Source organism: Engraulis encrasicolus, chromosome 11 (genome assembly GCF_034702125.1).
Source record: "Engraulis encrasicolus isolate BLACKSEA-1 chromosome 11, IST_EnEncr_1.0, whole genome shotgun sequence".
Lineage (NCBI taxonomy): Eukaryota > Metazoa > Chordata > Actinopteri > Clupeiformes > Engraulidae > Engraulis > Engraulis encrasicolus.
The window spans coordinates 54,698,663-54,718,662 of record NC_085867.1 but is presented as its reverse complement, the minus strand read 5'-3'; the positions used below and the strand labels follow the sequence as shown (position 1 = coordinate 54,718,662).

The following is a 20,000-nucleotide window of genomic DNA, read 5'->3' as shown; positions in this document are numbered from 1 at the left end:
GCGACTTCACTGAGTAACTGGTCTCTCTGTCTTCAGTCCTCATCGACTGATTCAGAGCTGGTTAGATCAATTTTGTTTTTTCTTTCTGAACCTGGAGTGGACACCTCTAACAACCACCACCAAGCACAATCCCCAGCACATCATACTGTACCATTACACCACAGCACAGCACAGCAGAAGACTGCACAAGCACCACACAATCACCATCACTATCACACCTCAACCACCCCACATCACAGCACCAGCACAGCAGACCTATCCTGGTTTTACCAGACCATATTAATTGCTTCGTAATTCATTTTTGGTCTGGATCTTAGATGCCCTGGAGCACTTGGGTGGGAGGAGTGCTTTGAAATGAGTGGACCAATCGCTGACGGTTGACGATCATGACGTATGTTGTTATGTGCCCAAGTGCGTTCACTTATTGGCCGGCCGTCTGGTGGACGACTAAACCCTCCCCAGAGGAGTGTAATCAGACCATTCGTGAATTACGAAGCAATTCAAAATGAATGGTCTGGCCTGTCAGGCTACAGCAGACCACCATTGCCAACACAACTGCACAGAACCACCACATCACATCGCTACTCACGGAAGCACAGTTCGGCAATCGTACCTTACAACCACCCCCGCTGAAGAGCTGTATCGAAGCTCCAAACTGGTGTGGAGACCCAGAGTAGGCCCAGAGTAATCCTAGAGTATTGTACTAGTGCACTGGTCTCCAAACAACGGCCCGCGGGCCAACTGCGGCCCGCGGGCAGCACATTTCTGGCCCGCCATGAGGTCCTTAAAAATGAAACCATAAATGCGCCTATTTGTGGCCATGCGCGATTTTCGATCACAAAAACGTCAGTTATCTCTCCTAAGCATTCACAAACAGTTAAATCTTATAATAACAGTCTCATGACAGACATTGACAATGAGGGAAAATGGTGAAGTGCAATCTGTTGTCTCCTAGACATCTAGAGAAGCCGTTATTCATCATTGCGTTTACCTCGGACATCAGACCATTCGCAATTGTGCGTTATCGAAGCACTCTCCTCTCTTCTGGTTGAAAACGAGGACAGTTCTCTCCTTCCCTATTTTTATGTATTTAGGAGGCCAGATACAATTTGTCTTTTGATTACTCACATTTATTTGAAGTTTGGATGACAATTATCCCGTATTTTGGAAGTATAATTTATGCAAGGTACATGTAGAGACGTTAACGCAATTCAAGCTCCAGAGAACAGTCGTTACCAAAAGAAGGGAGGACAAAAACGAAACCAGTTCCTTTAAAATGTCTTGGAAATATAGAGCCAGGTAGAAGATTAGCTGAGTATTCCTGAAGGTCAACGTTGCTGGGTGCAGCCTGCGCGCCGCGGTGAGCCCCCTTTCTATTAAACCTGGAGAGTCATGAGGCGCGAAGCGCACAGTTATTTAAGTCGGCAGAGTTTTCTCAAGTCTCTTCTGTTTGCAAATGTAAACGATTCTCCTTTGCTTCTATTGTATGTTTTTGTTATATCAGTTTTGCTTTGTCTTGTGTAGTGGGCGAGACCGTTACAGGAAGTAGTTCGACTACGCCACCCCCGGGGGTGGAGCCCCCGGAGGAAATGAATTAGGGGTAGTTACAGATACCCCGGACCAACACACAATGTACCCGCACAATAGATTACCAGGCAAACACAAGTTCGTGCACAATGGAGGCAGAGACAGTGGTGACAATGAATAATTCAAATCTTTATTATTCTTTGCGTTATAAAAATATATTTTCACTCTTTGTAATAAAATATAAAAAGGTACTCACAATTCACAAAGTGCAGTGGGGTGGGTGTGCTGTCGCAATCACCCGCAGATAGATAAACACTTGCCCCAAAGTATGTTCACGTTAACAGTAAAGTGCAGGGGTGGGTGTGCTGCCACCACACCCGCGGATCTGTAAACACCTGCCCCAAAGTATGTTCCTTAATTCACAATAAACAACACACCTGGTAGGCCCAAGGCCTTAGAACTTACACTCAGGTTGTCAGGCTTTGCCACTAGGGGCTGGCACGGCTAACACAGTAGGGCGAATGGCACACCTCAGGATTANCAAAAGAAAAAGTAAAGAAATAGTTCACAACAAACAGAAATAATTCACGGCAAACAGAAACAACAAGAAATCATAGCAAACCATGCAAAATAAATCAAAATCCAATTAACACATGCAGTTAAATAAGAAATTAGATAATTGAATGAAATAATGAAAAAAAAGGAAATTAGGCACAGCAAACGAAAGAAAACGAAAATCAAAACAGGGAGGTAAACCAAAACCAGAGGCTCAGCTCAGTGCAGTCCCCTAGGTACCTACACACACACTCACACGTACCAACTTACGCACACGCACACACACTGTGGAATGGCTCACACACCAGCTCACACCAAGCCGAGCGCCCACACACACACACACACACACACTGAACTAAAGCGCGCCAACGCACACACACACACACGAATGTCCGATTTCCCGAGGCCGGAGCAGCAGCCGAGATACGGGTTCCCGGCGTCCAGAGGCACCACACAACCGGGGCTAAAAGTCGCCGCTCGTGCACCTAAACGCGTGGTGTGTGTCTGACCACGGCCACACAGATACAACCTGCGAGGGAGGAGGAGAGCGTTAGCCAAGCTAGCAGGACACCCACTATCATACGATTCTGCTGCCGAGAGGTTACCTTACCCGGAGAGGAAGGTGCACCGATGCGCAGCGCAATTCTCACAGTCGGAGTGTCAATACAGAGGTACACGGCCGAGGCGCCGGTAGCGACCACACGCTGAAACCATAATAATGGCCGTCGTTAGCAACCATGGTAAGAAAACAAACAGTCAGAGCTGGGTAAAGGCACAAGCTAACCCACTATAATACATACCGGCGTGCAGGAGACGGGAAAAGCGCAAGGTAACCGTTGGCATTGTCCACCGAAGTCCTTGCCAGTGGAGAAGCAAGAGATCACTCTAGCCAAGTAAGAGACGCCAAGTTGGAATCACAACCTATAGAACAGCAGACGCGAAGTTAGCCACTAGCTGCTGGCTAGCACATAAACAGCGACAAGAAATGGTCCACATACTCACGAGGACAAGAAATGGTCCACATCTCCTAGATCTGAACTGGACACCGCACTCCTCTCGACGGCGAGGGGAGAAGCAACCACAGCATTCGCCGGTGGCGATGAAACGCGCAAAGGGGGGACTTTGCAGGCTTACCGAATACTAGCCACTGGCAGTGTTTATGAAGAGACTTCCCATAAGCCTCTACGAGCGGCGTGGTGACGTGTGCCGCAGCGTCAGACTTCCCTTAAAGGAGCAGCGCTCCATTACAATCTACCCCCCACATGTTGAATCGTCGGCCCGACGATGCAGGTACGCTTTCCCCCCCACTCCCAGATCCAAAATTCCATCAAGAGTTTGAAGTCGCCCCACCAGGTAGCCGATGGGGATTAGAGTGTTGTCCCGCGTTAGACCGGAAAGTCCGGCGTGGGGGCACCTCGCTGCTGCTAGTGCCACGACCGGGTGGCTGAGCGGCCGAACTGCCGGGGGAAGCCTGCGAAGTCCGACGCTGCCCTTCGTTTCCTCCTGAGGTGCCACCCTGGGGTGCATGGGGCTCTGCTGGGACACCCAAGCCAGCATCGCCCACCTGCTCCCCAAGAAGGATATCTTCTTCGCTCGATAGCTCCCCTGAGTCGACAGGGGTAGGTTCGCCTGGTCGGCCCGACCCCGGGGGGGTGTTGGGGGCCAGGGGGCCCACCACTCCTTTCAGCATGCTGCGGTGAACGTGCTTCAGCTTCGTTGGATCGTTGACGGGGGCGATCGTGTACACGGCTCCGGTCTCCGAAGGGGTACGCACCACCATGTGTACCTGGGAGTTCCACACATCTTGGATTTTATTTCGACCTCGCACGCCGAGGTTGCGTACGTATACCCGTTGCCCTACTTCTAAAACAGCAGTCTTCACCCGTGCATCGTGTCTGTCCTTGCGATATTCCGCCGCTGCGGCCAAACGCTCCCGAGCCCCATCAAATGCCACTTGAAGCCGGGCCTGATGCTCCTGTATCCAGTCGCACACTCGACCATGGACCGGTGGCCGAACTCGGCCCAGGAGGAAGTCTACGGGTAGCTGTGGCTCTTGGCCGAACATAAGGAAGTGTGGCGATTCTCCTGTCGCTTGATGCGGGGTGGTATTATAACAGAAGATTACGTGAGGCAGGCAAGTTGCCCAGTCGCGCTTCCGAGAGACCGGTAGAGTACGCAGGAGGTTGTGTAGAGTGCGGTTAAATCGCTCACATTGGCCGTTCCCGGCCGGGTGGTACGGGGTGGTTCGGGACTTCTGGACCCCGTACAGCCCGCAAAGCTGCTGAATCAGGGTGCCCTCGAAACAGCGCCCCTGGTCGGAGTGGAGCCGACCAGGAATTCCGAACCGGTAGAACCATTCCACAAGCAAGACCTGGGCGACCGTCGAGGCCCGCTGATCCCGGGTGGGGACGGCGATGGAATACTTACTGAAGACGTCCGTGATGACTAAAACGTTCTCCACCCCCCCCGACGTGGGCTCCAAAAGCGTGAAATCCACAGCTACCACTTCGTTGGGCCGAGATGCCAGTAGGTGGCCCATATGCGCGGCGGCTAGAGGAGGCTCCCCTTTAGACTCTTGGCACCTAAGGCACTTTTCACACCATCGGCGCACCTCCGCAAACATGCGGGGCCAGTAACACCGTTGCCCAACCAACTCCAGTGTTCGATTAATCCCCTGGTGGCCATGGTGCTCGTGGAGCTGGTTTAGGACCTCTGATTGCAGGGCAGCCGGCAAAACCAGCTGGAGGCACTCATCACGGCCACTGGGGTGTAGCACTCTCCGGTAAAGGACTCCATCGTTCTCCACAAACCGTTTCCACTGCCGCAACAGGATCAAGGCCAAGGGTGACAGGGCTTCCCGTTCCTCACGAGTAGGCCGCCGACGCGCCTTCCAGAAGGCCAGAATCGGCTGGATAACAGGGTCTCCTTCTTGCAGAGCGCACAGGTCCGGCAAAGGGTGGGAGGGCAGCACCGAAACAACCAACTGAGAGGCGGTGATGCTACCCCCCGGGACAGCGGCCGGTTGCAGCTGACCACCGGGGTCGCTTGCTTGCAGAGTGCGCAGAACCGGCAAAGCGTGGGGGAACAACCCCGAGACACTGGACTGAGAGGCTGTGCCGCCATCTCCCTGAGCCGCTACCTGTTGCAGCAATCTAGGGACCGCTGTACCCGGAACCAGGTCACTCACGTCTTCTTGGTCTGGCTGATTCTGCTGCGACAGGCCGTCCGCATTACCGTTAGATTTACCCGAGCGGTACTTTAATTCAAAATCAAATGATGCAAGCTGTGCGGCCCACCGGTGTTCGACCGCCCCGAGTTTGGAAGTAGTGAGGTGACTCAGGGGGTTATTATCAGTGTACACGACACACTTCTGGCCCAAGAGATATTCGCGAAACTTCTCGGTGACGGCCCATTTTAGGGCGAGGAACTCGAGCTTCATAGAACTGTAATTGTTCATATTCTTCTCCGTAGGTCTTAACGTTCTACTGGCGTATGCCACCGGTCGGACTTTGCCGTCCACCTCCTGCGAGAGGACCGCGCCCAGCCCGCAATGGCTGGCGTCGACCTCAAGAATAAATGGGCGGCTAAAGTCCGCGTACGCCAGTAACCGGCGCCGACACGAGCCTCCCCTTGAGTTCCTCAAAACTTCTTTCGCAATCCTCTGACCATGCATCAAGAAACTGCTGCCCCGAGGGCCGACGGGAACGGCTCCCGTTCAAGGTGGCCACCAATCGATGCAACGGCGCTGCCAGCTTTGCGAATCCTTCGACGAATCGTCGATAATAGCTGGCGAAGCCTAGGAATGATCGGAGCTCCGACACATTGGCAGGTCGCCGCCATGTGGCCACTGCCTCCACCTTGCCAGGGTCGGTAGAGACCCCGTGCTGGGAGATCACATGTCCCAAGTACTGAACCTCCGGCTTAAAGAACGCGCACTTCCCTAATTTAGCCTTCAGCCCCTCCGACTGCAACCGGGTCAAGACCATCTCCAGGCGCTGTAGATGTTGCGCCACGGTGGACGAGAAGATCACGATGTCGTCAAGATACAGTAGAACGGAATGACACTGTTGGTCGCCGAACATACGTTGCATTAATCGTTGAAATGTACCCGGTGCATTGCACAGGCCAAAAGGCATTCTGTTCCATTCGAACAACCCGAAGGGGGTACAGAATGCCGTTTTGGCCCGATCACCTTCTGTCACGGGGACTTGGTTGTACCCACTGGCTAAGTCCATCGTAGAAAACCAGCGGGCACCTGCCAACATGTCCAATGTCTCCTCGATCCGAGGAAGCGGAAAGGCGTCCTTCCGAGTTCGGGCATTTAACAGGCGATAGTCGACACAGAGTCGCAAGCTCCCATCCTTCTTCCGGACTAGAACAATGGGAGACGCGAATGGACTACTGCTTTCTCTGATGACCTTCGCCTGGAGGAGCTGGTTGATATGGGTTTTTACGGCCTCGTAGTCGGAGGGGGCAATGCGCCGGTAACGCTGCCGGACCGGTGTCGGATCCAACAGCGGGATGTCGTGCGAGATTAGGGAAGTGCAACCCAAGTCGCCCTCATGGGCGGAGAAGACCGAAGAGTACCTCAGAAGCAGGGCCCGGACCTCAGCCTGTTCCTCGGCAGGCAGGGGTAACAAGTCCACTGCGCGGATTTGTGTCTCCAAAGGCGACGGGGCAGGCGCCTGAGGGTCAGTAATGGCGGCCACGGAACGGACCTCCACCACGTCCCGTGGCAAGCTGATGATCGACACAGCATTCACCTGTCCGAGTCTAGTACGAGGGTACAGCAGGACGTCCGTACAACCGACGTTAACTACAGGGATCTGCACCAAGCCACGGGTCACCTGCACCAAGGCAGGGGACACCAGCAACCCCCCGGGCAACCCCCGGTCCGTCGGCTCAAAGAGGGTTCCAAGCCCTGAATGTTGCTCAGGGCAGGTGGCAGGAATCAACTTCATGGTCCCCCCCGGAACCCGCCATGGCGCACGGCCCCGGACATTCACCGCGCCGCTGGTCTCGGGGGTGGGCCGGATTTCAGCCTGATGACAGTGTTGCAGCGCTTTCAGCACCGGTCGAGGGGCAGTTGACACTGATGGGAGATCGAAAAGCGTGGGACCGTGCCGCCCAAAAAGTTCCTTATAACACTTGCCGATAACATTCATACCAAGAACCCCAGGGACCACGGAAGCCGTGCCCCCTGGGGGGTCGCGAACGACCAGAACACCGCAATCAGGCATACTCTTCCCGCAAAGCTCAATATTCAGCTCCAAGTAGCCCAAGTAAGGAATCTCTAGGCCGTTGGCCGCTCGGAGCTGCAGCCAGTGACATGAGCGTAAACGCTCCTGCCCCAAAGATTCGAAGTTGGCAGCGAAGAAACTTTCAGTGACGGTGGACACCATAGACCCAGTGTCAATGAGACAGGGGACCTGAACCCCGCCCATCCGGACGAGCAGATGTGGACAGTTAGAAAGTAACGCCTCGGCGGCATTGGAAGGGTCAAGGGCATTACGTGAGCCAAGAGAGGCCCCCCCCGGACTGTGACTCCTCAGTCCGGTGGGCGTCAGTTTCCCGAGGGCTGGTTCGGTTGGAGGGGCCCGTTCTCCGAAAACCCGGAGCCTCTACGGGAGGGTGCTTGTGGGGGCCCCACCACTCGTTCTCCGTCACAATCCGCAGCAATATGGCCTATCGCACGACAGCGCCAGCAGGCAAGGGGTCCCTCCCGAGGAGACCGACCTCGCCTCCGTGGCTCCCCCTGTGTGGCCGCACCCCGAGAAAGATGCTGCAACTGAGCCTGTTGATTTTGCACCATTTCCATGAGCTTCGCCATGTCAGCCTGCAACTTCTCCATATCAGATCTGGTCGGCGCCCCACCACGGGGATCCATGCTTACGGCGCAAGAGGTACCAGGGACCCCAAGGGAGCGATCGAGTGAAGATAAGGAAAAGCTACGCGGCCGCTGCGGTTCGGCGGCGCCCTCCCGTTCCCAACGCATGGCTTCCTTACGCACCGCGATCAAAGTGGCTAACGGCGTGGTCCGAATGAAACTCTTCAAGTGACGACGCAAGGCGCCCTCGTTAACATGCTCCACAAACTGATCACGCAGAAGAACGTCAGCGTTAAGAATTCCCTCAGGCGCATTTCGTCTAACCTTATCAATAAGGGTCATTAATGCGATTGAAAACTCTAGCAGTGTCTCTCCCTCTTGCTGTTTTCTCGAAAAGAACGCCTCCTGCAAGGCCACGTATGACTGTGGGCAACCGTAAAGCTCTTGTAAAATTTCAAAAATTTTCTCTGGGTTTTCTTTTTCTTCTCTCGGCCTATAGCGGATCTCATCCCGTGCCTCGGCATCCAAGTGATCGTAAAGAAAATAGGCTCTCTCGGCAGCAGAAAAATGGCGCGCCCGCATACATGCCTCCGCCTCCTCCTTCCACGCCTCGATACTTATGCCCCCATTTCCCCTAAACAATGGGCACTTCTTTTCCCTTGGGACAAAGACCAAACGTTCTGTAGCGGACCCTGCCGGGGCGCTACCATTTAGTGTGCTCGTACTTGTGGCCCGCTGGGCGAGGGAGGCCTTTAAGCGCTCATTCTCGGCTCTTACCTCAGCCAACTCATCCCTAATCTCTTGTGCGTCCCGCGACATGCTGCGGAAACCGATCAAGACAAATTTGGAAAATGCAAAAACTCACAGGGATGGCTGGTCCAAATCCCGAGAGAGGGGCGGTCTCCCAACCTCGGCTGCTGCTCCGCTTCTACAGGAAAAACACAAACTCACAGCGCTTATTCAGTGGTGCTCTCACTTTCAACCAACCACATACATACACTCATTCAACCATTGACCATATGACAAATTTCTATTACAAAGAGTGACAAAACAAAAACCTAAAAAAATGAAACCAGTGTCTCTGCTCCTATGCCAATCCTGCCGACTACGCCAAAATGTAGTGGGCGAGACCGTTACAGGAAGTAGTTCGACTACGCCCGGCCCCCGGAGGAAATGAATTAGGGGTAGTTACAGATACCCCGGACCAACACACAATGTACCCGCACAATAGATTACCAGGCAAACACAAGTTCGTGCACAATGGAGGCAGAGACAGTGGTGACAATGAATAATTCAAATCTTTATTATTCTTTGCGTTATAAAAATATATTTTCACTCTTTGTAATAAAATATAAAAAGGTACTCACAATTCACAAAGTGCAGTGGGGTGGGTGTGCTGTCGCAATCACCCGCAGATAGATAAACACTTGCCCCAAAGTATGTTCACGTTAACAGTAAAGTGCAGGGGTGGGTGTGCTGCCACCACACCCGCGGATCTGTAAACACCTGCCCCAAAGTATGTTCCTTAATTCACAATAAACAACACACCTGGTAGGCCCAAGGCCTTAGAACTTACACTCAGGTTGTCAGGCTTTGCCACTAGGGGCTGGCACGGCTAACACAGTAGGGCGAATGGCACACCTCAGGATTAACAAAAGAAAAAGTAAAGAAATAGTTCACAACAAACAGAAATAATTCACGGCAAACAGAAACAACAAGAAATCATAGCAAACCATGCAAAATAAATCAAAATCCAATTAACACATGCAGTTAAATAAGAAATTAGATAATTGAATGAAATAATGAAAAAAAAGGAAATTAGGCACAGCAAACGAAAGAAAACGAAACTCAAAACAGGGAGGTAAACCAAACCCCAGAGGCTCAGCTCAGTGCAGTCCCCTAGGTACCTACACACACACTCACACGTACCAACTTACGCACACGCACACACACTGTGGAATGGCTCACACACCAGCTCACACCAAGCCGAGCGCCCACACACACACACACACACACACTGAACTAAAGCGCGCCAACGCACACACACACACACGAATGTCCGATTTCCCGAGGCCGGAGCAGCAGCCGAGATACGGGTTCCCGGCGTCCAGAGGCACCACACAACCGGGGCTAAAAGTCGCCGCTCGTGCACCTAAACGCGTGGTGTGTCTGACCACGGCCACACAGATACAACCTGCGAGGGAGGAGGAGAGCGTTAGCCAAGCTAGCAGGACACCCACTATCATACGATTCTGCTGCCGAGAGGTTACCTTACCCGGAGATGAGGGTGCACCGATGCGCAGCGCAATTCTCACAGTCGGAGTGTCAATACAGAGGTACACGGCCGAGGCGCCGGTAGCGACCACACGCTGAAACCATAATAATGGCCGTCGTTAGCAACCATGGTAAGAAAACAAACAGTCAGAGCTGGGTAAAGGCACAAGCTAACCCACTATAATACATACCGGCGTGCAGGAGACGGGAAAAGCGCAAGGTAACCGTTGGCATTGTCCACCGAAGTCCTTGCCAGTGGAGAAGCAAGAGATCACTCTAGCCAAGTAAGAGACGCCAAGTTGGAATCACAACCTATAGAACAGCAGACGCGAAGTTAGCCACTAGCTGCTGGCTAGCACATAAACAGCGACAAGAAATGGTCCACATACTCACGAGGACAAGAAATGGTCCCCATCTCCTAGATCTGAACTGGACACCGCACTCCTCTCGACGGCGAGGGGAGAAGCAACCACAGCATTCGCCGGTGGCGATGAAACGCGCAAAGGGGGGGCTTTGCAGGCTTACCGAATACTAGCCACTGGCAGTGTTTATGAAGAGACTTCCCATAAGCCTCTACGAGCGGCGGGGTGACGTGTGCCGCAGCGTCAGACTTCCCTTAAAGGAGCAGCGCTCCATTACACTTGCACTCGTAATATTCAAGGTCTGGCTGACTGTATCTGTATTTCTGTATCGCACTGTAGCCTATCGCATTCTAATTTAGCCTATCTGAAAGCGCCACGGGAGCATCTGAGAACAGTAGGCTACCTTGCTCCACCCTAACCCTAACCCGAATTTCAGAAATGTCCAGGAAACATACGTAGGCTAGTAGTTAGGCAGAATAGGGTTTAATATTCCTTATGGCCCACCTCATCTCCCCGACAGCCCCGACGGTGCACGGTGCTCATGAGCGTGTTTCCCTTTGTTCAACCAGAAGAGTCTTGAGCGCTCAGTTATGCAGTTAGAGCACTCACTCTGCCCTCTGTTAAATCTGGACGATTCTCCTCCCCTGCACTATTTTTGTGTATTTGTGATATCACCCTTTTTGCATTTTAGCTGGCGTACTGTAGTAGGCTAGCCCATTCTAAATGTGGAGGATATTTTTCCCCCGTAGTTTGGTTATGCGAGATCAGTTGAGCAGAGAATGCATGATACATCGGGAATGCGTTGGAGGAAAACTAATATGATTTTCGAAAACGACCGCAATAAAGAAATATATAGACGAGCATTCCTGGAAACTAACTATTTCATCTGCCTGGGTGCCACCTGTTGCATGGGCTTGCGTCTTTTCTGTTCAGGCAGAGGTGAGATGCAGCGCACGAGTTCAATGAGATTTAATCGCTATGGAAATGACTTTTGTTCCTCGATCGAATTGGGTTTTTAGCGCACATTGACCTATATTTGTTTTAGGTCTTGTCATGTAGCCTAAATCTCTCTCCCCCTCCCTCCCTCCGTGCCGTGACTGAAGTGGCTCTGCTGGAGAGCACGTTCAGCAGTTGAACATGCATTCAGCAGTTGAACGTGCTCTCTCTCTCTCTCTCTCTCTCTCTCTCTCTCTCTCTCTCTCTCTCTCTCTCTCTCTCGTTAACCTGTCCACAGTTGGTCTTTATTTACATTCCTCCCTGGCACTATATTGCAACAGCTAATACTAATATTTTAATATTTCAACAGTGTTTCTATTATTTGTGTTTTTTTTTAATTATTATTTATTATTAGTATTTTTATTTTTTTTTGGGGGGGGGGGTGGTCTGGCCCGCGGCCTCGCTTTCTCTACATTATTTGGCCCTTGGGAAAAGTTAATTGGAGACCACTGTACTAGTGTAAAGCATTGAATTGGCTAGTGTAACATAAGATAGAACATAATAGTATGGCTTAAAAATAGGACTGGACAAACCTTTAGATTAAGTGCAGACATAACAAAAAATACCTTACTTTCCTACACCATTACATGGCATCACTACTGTACATGTTTCTTAACATAGCGCAAAATAACAATTTTCAGTCCTAACTCAATTTGACATAATATGCAGTTGCTGCCTTTTGGTTCAATAGGATAAAATGACTTGACATGGCTCACACAGGCACAGCATAGAGCACAAACTGTTGCACAGAATAGAATAGCACAGCATACGGTATTATGAAAAACAGGAGAAACTCCATGTCAGCCTTTCTCTTTTTTGTTGTTTTTGAAGCTCAAATCTGGGAGTTGCTCAGCACACTGTTATATAAAAACTGAGAAGACAGGCTTAAAAGATGAGTTAATAAAAATTCACCTCTCCGGAGGGCTCATTGATGTGGAAAGAAGCTCCAAATGAAAAGAAGTCTATGTCTGCAGGGATCGACTTACTCTTTGGAGTCTGTTTGAACTGGCTATTCCAGACACAGCAGGTCTTGGCAATTGAATCGTACTGAATTCATTTTTTTAGCCGCATGGATTCAATATGAGCGGCATAGCATGTCTTAATACATGCCACTTGAGCATAGCATAGCGAAGCATAACATAGCAATGTTCAGTTCAGCTCAGTTCAGCCCAAGAGCACATGCTGACTTCCATATGCCAGAACTTGCACAGCATACAGAAGATGTGGCCACTCTGTTATAAATAGGCCAACTAGGTAGTACAAGCTAGTTGCTCGATATGGCTGAATATGGCTTCAGTGTAGTGTTTTATATCACAGGACAGGACAGATAGACACAGCAGAGCAGATAAAAAGAGATGGACCAGCCCACGCAATGGTCTCAACTTCAGCAAATCGCAGCAGGGGTCGATTCTTTGGTCCCAGAGTTGGAACCCTGCAGGATTCTGGCACCATTTGAAGGTCTTGGAAGATAGATAAAGAATCAGTGATGTTCCAAAAGTTAGAACCCTGCAGGTGTTCTGGAATCATTGCAAGGTCCTGGAAGAGAGAGAAAAAGTCGTCGGTTCTGTGTTCCCAAAGTTAGAACCCTGCGGGTGTTCTTGAGCTATTTGAAGGTCCTGGAAGAGAGATAAAAAAGGGTTCCATGGAGCATGACCTCACACTCAGAGCACTGCTCTCCCATCCTCACCCCCCCTTCACCCCCCAGCGCTGAGGCCCATCTGTCGCCTCGGACAGGGCGGGTGTCCAATCAGACGCATGCTCTCACCATTACATCATCCTCCTCCTCCTCTCATCCATGAGATCATCTCTGGGCTTTTGGAGGTGTTTCTTCTCTGGCACAAACAAGCAACCAACCCCCAACCTGCCAGGTCCTGTCTGAGAGTCAAGGGGGAGGAATGGGCCAGGATTTTGGGCATCGGTGTGTGCTTCTATACGTGTATGTGTTTGTATTTTGTGTGTCTAAAACAAGACTGCATGTGGGGAAGTTAAGTTGTTTGTGTGCAGATATACAGAGCGTGTGTGTGTGCGTGCGTGCGTGCCCTTCTGCCTTCCATATTTGACCAACTATCTGCAGGAAATGCTTGAGTTAGCTGTCCTGTCTTCAAAGGGTTTTAGATGTATTAGTTTACTATTTATCATTCATTCATTCATTCATTCATTCATTACAATGAGTGGAAGATGGACAAGAATACAAATCTGAAATGCTGTACAGAGGTAGTTTGTGGTTTGGTGATTTTCTCCTCATCTGTATGTGAGTGCATATACAGTGCCCTCCATAATTATTGGCACCCCTGGTTGAGATGTGTTTTTTAGCTTCCAATTATTTATTTATTTTTCTAAACAATATGGGACTTTAATGGAAAAAAAGAGAAAAATCCAACCTTCAATACAAGTGCATTTATTCAGTGGGGAAAAAATCCCACATAAAGAAATAATTATTTGACATCAAATAATGTGTGTCACAATTATTAGCACCCCTGGTGTTAATATTTTGTACAACCCTCTTTTGCCAACAAAACAGCACCTAATCTTCTCCTATAATGTTTCACAAGATGGGAAAAGACAGAAAGAGGGATCTTCAGCCATTCCTCTTTGCAGAATCTCTCTAAATCATCCAGAGACCTGGGTCCTCTACTCTGTACTCTCCTCTTCAGCTCACCCCACAGGTTCTCAATGGGGTTGAGGTCTGGGGACTGAGATGGCCATGGGAGGAGCTTGATTTTGTGTCTGGTGAACCATTTCTGTGTAGATTTGGCCATATGTTTAGGGTAATTGTCTTGCTGAAAGACCCAGTGACGACCCATCTTCAGCTTTCGGGCAGAGGGCAACAGATTTTGATTTAAAATGTCCTGGTATTTCAAAGCATTCATGATGCCATGCACCCTAACAAGGTTCTCAGGGCCTTTGGAAGAGAAACAGCCCCACAGCATCACTGACCCACCCCCATACTTCACAGTGGGTATGAGGTGCTTTTCAGCATGCGCATCTTTCGTGGCACGCCAGACCCACTTAGAGTGTTTGTTGCCAAAAAGCTCAATCTTGGTCTCATCTGACCAAAGCACACGGTCCCAGTTGAAGCCCCAATACCGCTTGGCGAACTCCAGACGTTTGCGTTTATGATTGTGAGTGAGGAAAGGTTTTCTCCGTGCATGCCTCCCAAACAGGTTGTTGGCGTGTAGACAGCGCCTGATGGTTGATTTGGAGACTTTGTGACCCCAGGATGCTACCATTTGTTGTAATTCTGTAACAGTGAGCTTTGGAGATCTTTTGATTTCTCTTACCATCCTCCTCACTGTGCGTGGTGGCAAAATAAATTCGGGTCCTCGTCCAGGCTTGTTCCAGTTGTTTTGTTCCAGTTGTTTTGAACTTCTTAATTATTCCTCTCACAGTGGATATGGGCAGCTGCAGTTGAGTGGCAATCTTCTTGTAGCCTCTGCCTGACCTGTGAAGGTCGACGCACATCTGCCTCACTTGTATGCTGTGTTCCTTTGTCTTTCCCATGTTTAAGAGTGGATAAGAGAAATGGCCTCGTGTCACGTCATATTTATACCCCAGGGAAGCAGGAAGTGATGAATTACTAATTAAATGTTCCTACATACTCTGGTAAACTTTGTAAACTACTGTAGAAATGACAGAAATGCTTCAATTATATTTATTTCCTGGGAACTGTTAAGGGTGCCAATAATTGTGGAACAGGTGATTTAATGAAAAATAATTATTTTTTAGTCAGGGATTTTTTTATTTTCTTATAATTCATTTGAGTTGAAGGCTACATTTTCCTACAATTTTCAGTGTGACAGTATTCTTCTGCAATAAACACTGAATTTATTTTAAGGCTTTTAACACATCTCAACCAGGGGTGCCAATAATTATGGAGGGCACTGTATGGCTTGTTTTGGCTTGTACGTACAGTACATATTTGTGTGGCTGTGTGTAGGTTTGTGTAATGTGCATGCGTAACAACATTTTATATTTGTGTGTGTGTGTGTGTGTGTGTGTGTGTGTGTGTGTGTGTGTGTGTGTGTGTGTGTGTGTGTGTGTGTGTGTGTGTGTGTGTGTGTGTGTGTGTGTGTGTGTGTGTGTGTATCTGTGTGAGGGAGAGGCAGGGTAGTAATCGTATGCTCCCATAATCAGAGGGAATTGATTTTGCTGGGCTGTTTGGCATTGGGGAGATCGCTACATATGTCTCTGGGACCAAGTCTCCTCAGTAACCATGCCAACCCTCATGGCTGTCAGTGCTGTATGCTTATATTTGATGGAAAGATGGTCCCCTGGAGGGAGGTCTGGTTGTGTGTGTGTGTGTGTGTGTGTCTGTGTCTGTTTCTCTGTGTGTGTGTGTGTGTGTGTGTGTGTGTGTGTGTGTGTGTGTGTGTGTGTGTGTGTGTGTGTGTGTGTGTGTGTGTGTTTCTGTATGTGTGTCTGTGTCTGTGTCTGTGCTTGTGTGTTGTATGGTATGGCTGTGTGTGTTTTGTGATATTTGACTTGCTGTGCAAGTGCATGTGGCTGTTTGTGTTTATGTGTGTGTTTGTAGGTGGCTATTAAACAGCACTTGATTGAATACAGAACGTATCCGTGTGCCTGGATTTGTCCCATGATACATTCATCCCAAATCTATTTGACAAAACAAGTCCTTTCCCCCTCCCAGAGAAGAGTGATGAAATAATGAAAGCCATCCATCTTTTCTGTCCTGTCATCTGTTCATACAGCCTTCTTTGTGGGTGGCAGAGCTGGGACTCTGCAGGGTACTGTAGTAGCCCTCCGTTTCACAGCCCCCAAAACAATGAACCATCCCACCCATCCTGTGCCCTGACACAGTTGACTGCCATTGTGGGTTATGAAATCTGGGCAATCAAAAAAAAAGTGAAAGCCAAAACCCCGGTGACCTTTAAACTCTCGCACTAGGCTGAAGGTCGAACTCAACTGGAGTTCTTAATAACTCTTTGCCAAACCACAAGTTGTCACAAGTCGCTGAGTGATGCATGACACTGGGAACGGCTTTTGATTGCCTGGGGTCCATTTAAGGACACATTCCTCTCTGGATGGTTTCTATTATGTTGAAGGGGGAATTCTGTGAGGTTTTTTTTCAATCATTTTTTCCCCTCATGATTTGAGGTATTGTTTGAGTGCCAAAAGCCACAGTCAACGCACATGCATGCACATACGCATACAAGTGTGCACACACACACACACGCACGCACGCACGCACGCACGCACACACACACACACACACACACACACACACACACACACACACACACACACACACACACACACACACGCTATCACTCACCGTCTCTCTCTCTCAGACACACACATGTATACACAACTCACCACCCATCATCTCCATCCCTCCTCTCGACTCCCCACCCCCTCCTCTCCCCTTACCTTATAGCATGACCGTGCTGGCCACACAAGTTCCCTGGAGCCACGTTTTCATAGACTGCAATAAATTACTCTGCTGTGTGCCAATAGCACTCCAGTAGCAGCACTACCACGGCCTCATAGTGAAAGCCAAGCTAGGGCAGGCAGGAAAGACTCGCCTCGCAACCATGGCACTCGCTACTGGCAAACGGCCAATTGTAGCCAATTTGTCACAGCTTTCCCTGAAGCTCTCCTGCACATAATCCCTTTGTAGGGTCCCTGTTCTATTCCACTAGTGACCTGAAAGTTCTTGCAGGGCCCTCTTTGTCCTTTAAAGCGGCCCCTGAGGGGCCCTTGTGAAGGTAGTTGAGGGGACTCATTGTGTCTCTATTAGCCGTGTCAGCCTCAGGCACATGCCCACATGCCAACAGGGCCCCCTCTCACCTCTTGATCTCCACACACAGACGTGTTTGTTTTTTGGAGGTGGGGGCATGGTGGGTGATGGGAGAAGGGGCGGCCTGAAGGAACCTTTTGACCTCCTTGACCTTTGCTCTATTAGGGGTTCTGGGAGTCTTGATTCTCTGCGGCAACTTGCCTTTTGTGTGCTCCCCTTTAAGACGTTCACGTGGGGCTACGGATCTCACTCGCTTACGGCTCACTTGAGAACTCGGCTACTGGTCCAGGGGCCGTAATGGGTGAGTTGGAAAAACAAAGCCTCTTTATCGACGGTAGGCTTCATCTCAAGTCACCCGCGTCGGCCTCCTCTCTCCGGTAGCGAAACTAGAACGTGGTGCTCTTGCGCTCACAAGGAACATTCACTCCCATATCACCTCAACCACCATCCACCAGCCTCCCTAAGACCACCATACCACCTTTAATTAAATTCCTTCTCCTTCCCTCTCGTGATCTCTGCTCAGACTGACAAGAGGACTTGAATATCAGAGGTTACGGCCTCTTTTTGCGGGAGCGCCTCTGTGACTCGCTCATTCTGCGATCAATGACGCACGTGCCCTCCTGTGTGTGTGTCTGCATGTGTGTGTGCGCTCTTGGAGGAGGCTGTGGGCATTGTTGTCAGTGAGGCCGGTTAGACCTTTTTATAGACGGCCGTTACTGTTGGTGTTGTTCGATACAAGGCGTGTTGAAATGTTATCTCAGCACTGTGTGCACAGTTGTAGGAAAGGTTATTGTACACGTGCATGGATTATTGTTCTGTCAGCTGTGGCCAGTACAGCTCCTATAACTCCTTTACCGCCTTCTGCTTCTGACTGTCTTTCTCTCTTTATTTTCTCTCCCTCGTTCTTTCTCTTCCCAACTTAGCCCTTTCTCTTTCTCCGTGTCACTTGCTCTTTGCCTGTGAAACTTGTCTGTTTGAACCATTTTCTGAGTTGTCACTCTGAGTGCCTGAACCTCGGCCTCGGGAGCACATACCAATCTCCTAAGGTCATTCCAGGAAGCCCGTTTCTTACTCCTTCCCTCCACCACTCCCTCTCATCCTCTCGCCTTCCCCATCACCCCAACCCTTCCTCTCTCCTTCCTCCCTCTCTCTCCCTCTCTCCCTCTCTCTCTCTCTCTCTCTCTCTCTCTCTCTCTCTCTCTCTCTCTCTCTCTCTCTCTCTCTCTCTCTCTCTCTCTCCTACCCTCCTTTCTCCTTGGCATTGGTTGGAGCCTTGCTGTATGAGTCAATATGGAAGCAGATCCAGTAAGCCTTCTGACCAATGATGATTGGGCTTTATGGAGACTGACCGGGACATGGAATCACCATGTCTAGACTTCATGGCAAGACTGGCCATCGCCTGCCTACAGTAGTTTACCGTCATACAGGGAAGCACCTATAACTAAGTCCAATTTATTTAGGCAGGAAGGAAGTATAGAAATCCTAAATATATTCATACGGAATTTATATCAAGATGATTGTTTTTGTAGAGAGGGACAGCTGATATTGAGTTGGATACAATGAGTCAGAATGCCTCTTTCTTGGTCGGTCCATTGGTCCGTCGGCTAGCTTTTAGGAGGGTGTGCATGCGACAAGACTCTGTTGACCTTGTTTTGTATGCAAAGAGGAACAACTGATGTTTTTGTAAGTAGGACCTTGGGATGCTCTGTAATGTGAGCGAAACCATTTTTTTTTTTAGCTTTTATTGATGATGTTCCCAGAACAGTTATGAGTAAAGGGTAATGACTGGTTCTCAGATGTCATCTTTAATCCTCTCGTCTTCTTTTTCCCTTTTTCTATTCTTTTTTTTCCATTCTCCCATCTTCTTTGCCATATGAGCAGTGGTGTCTGTAACCCTGGGAAGCAGACTGTCTGATTTGATGAAGTAATGTCACACACACCTTCCTGAGGCAAGATGCAGATGCAGGCTAGTGGAATGCTCATCTACAATACAAAAGACCTTAAAATGCATATCTCGGCAACCATTGCGTATCTTTTCAACACACACACTCTCACGCTTACTGTACATGAAAGAATATCCATCATTGAACAATCGCTATTGTTGTTTTTTTCCCCCTCCGCGATACTTTCTCCCACGCAAGGTCTGTGAGAAAGTTCAGCGTGTACAATGGCTGTCTGTGTTCGATTCCGCTTCATCTTCTGTGGTTATGAAATAGCAATGGATTATTTGTTGTCGGTTTTCTGAGAAAAAGCATATTATTTTGAAGGGAGCTGCAAGAACTATTCTTTCTGCCAGTCTCCTGTTTGTGCAGCCTGACTGACGACTAATCAAAAGGCTGATGTCTGGGGGGAGAGCTGACCAATCACAACACTTGATTTACACCCAATCTGATTGGGCTGCACGGAATTTCACTCACACACTGTTGGCTACGGGCAAAAAATTCACTATTACTAATGCAATCATCAGTCTGTTCGGAATCAGATTAGATTGCCTTTCTCGGTGTGTGTGCGTGCGTGAGCGCGTGTGCGTGTGTGTGCGCGTGTGTGTGCATGTGCGTGTACGTGTGTGTGTGTAATGTTTGCGAGACGGTTATTGTGACTGTGTATTTCGCAATATCTCGTATTCCCATCAGTATTAGGTTAACTTAGGTTGACTCCTACCAAATCAAACTTGGGCTATATTCATGTATATTGTATTATTATT

General features: G+C 49.5%; 1 protein-coding gene across 1 annotated transcript in view; it reads left to right on the top strand.

Annotated features, from left to right (window-relative positions):
* mcc (MCC regulator of WNT signaling pathway) overlaps positions 1 to 20,000 on the top strand; it is a 185,073-nt gene that overhangs the window by 68,361 nt on the left and 96,712 nt on the right. The gene's annotated exons all lie outside the window — the stretch shown is intronic.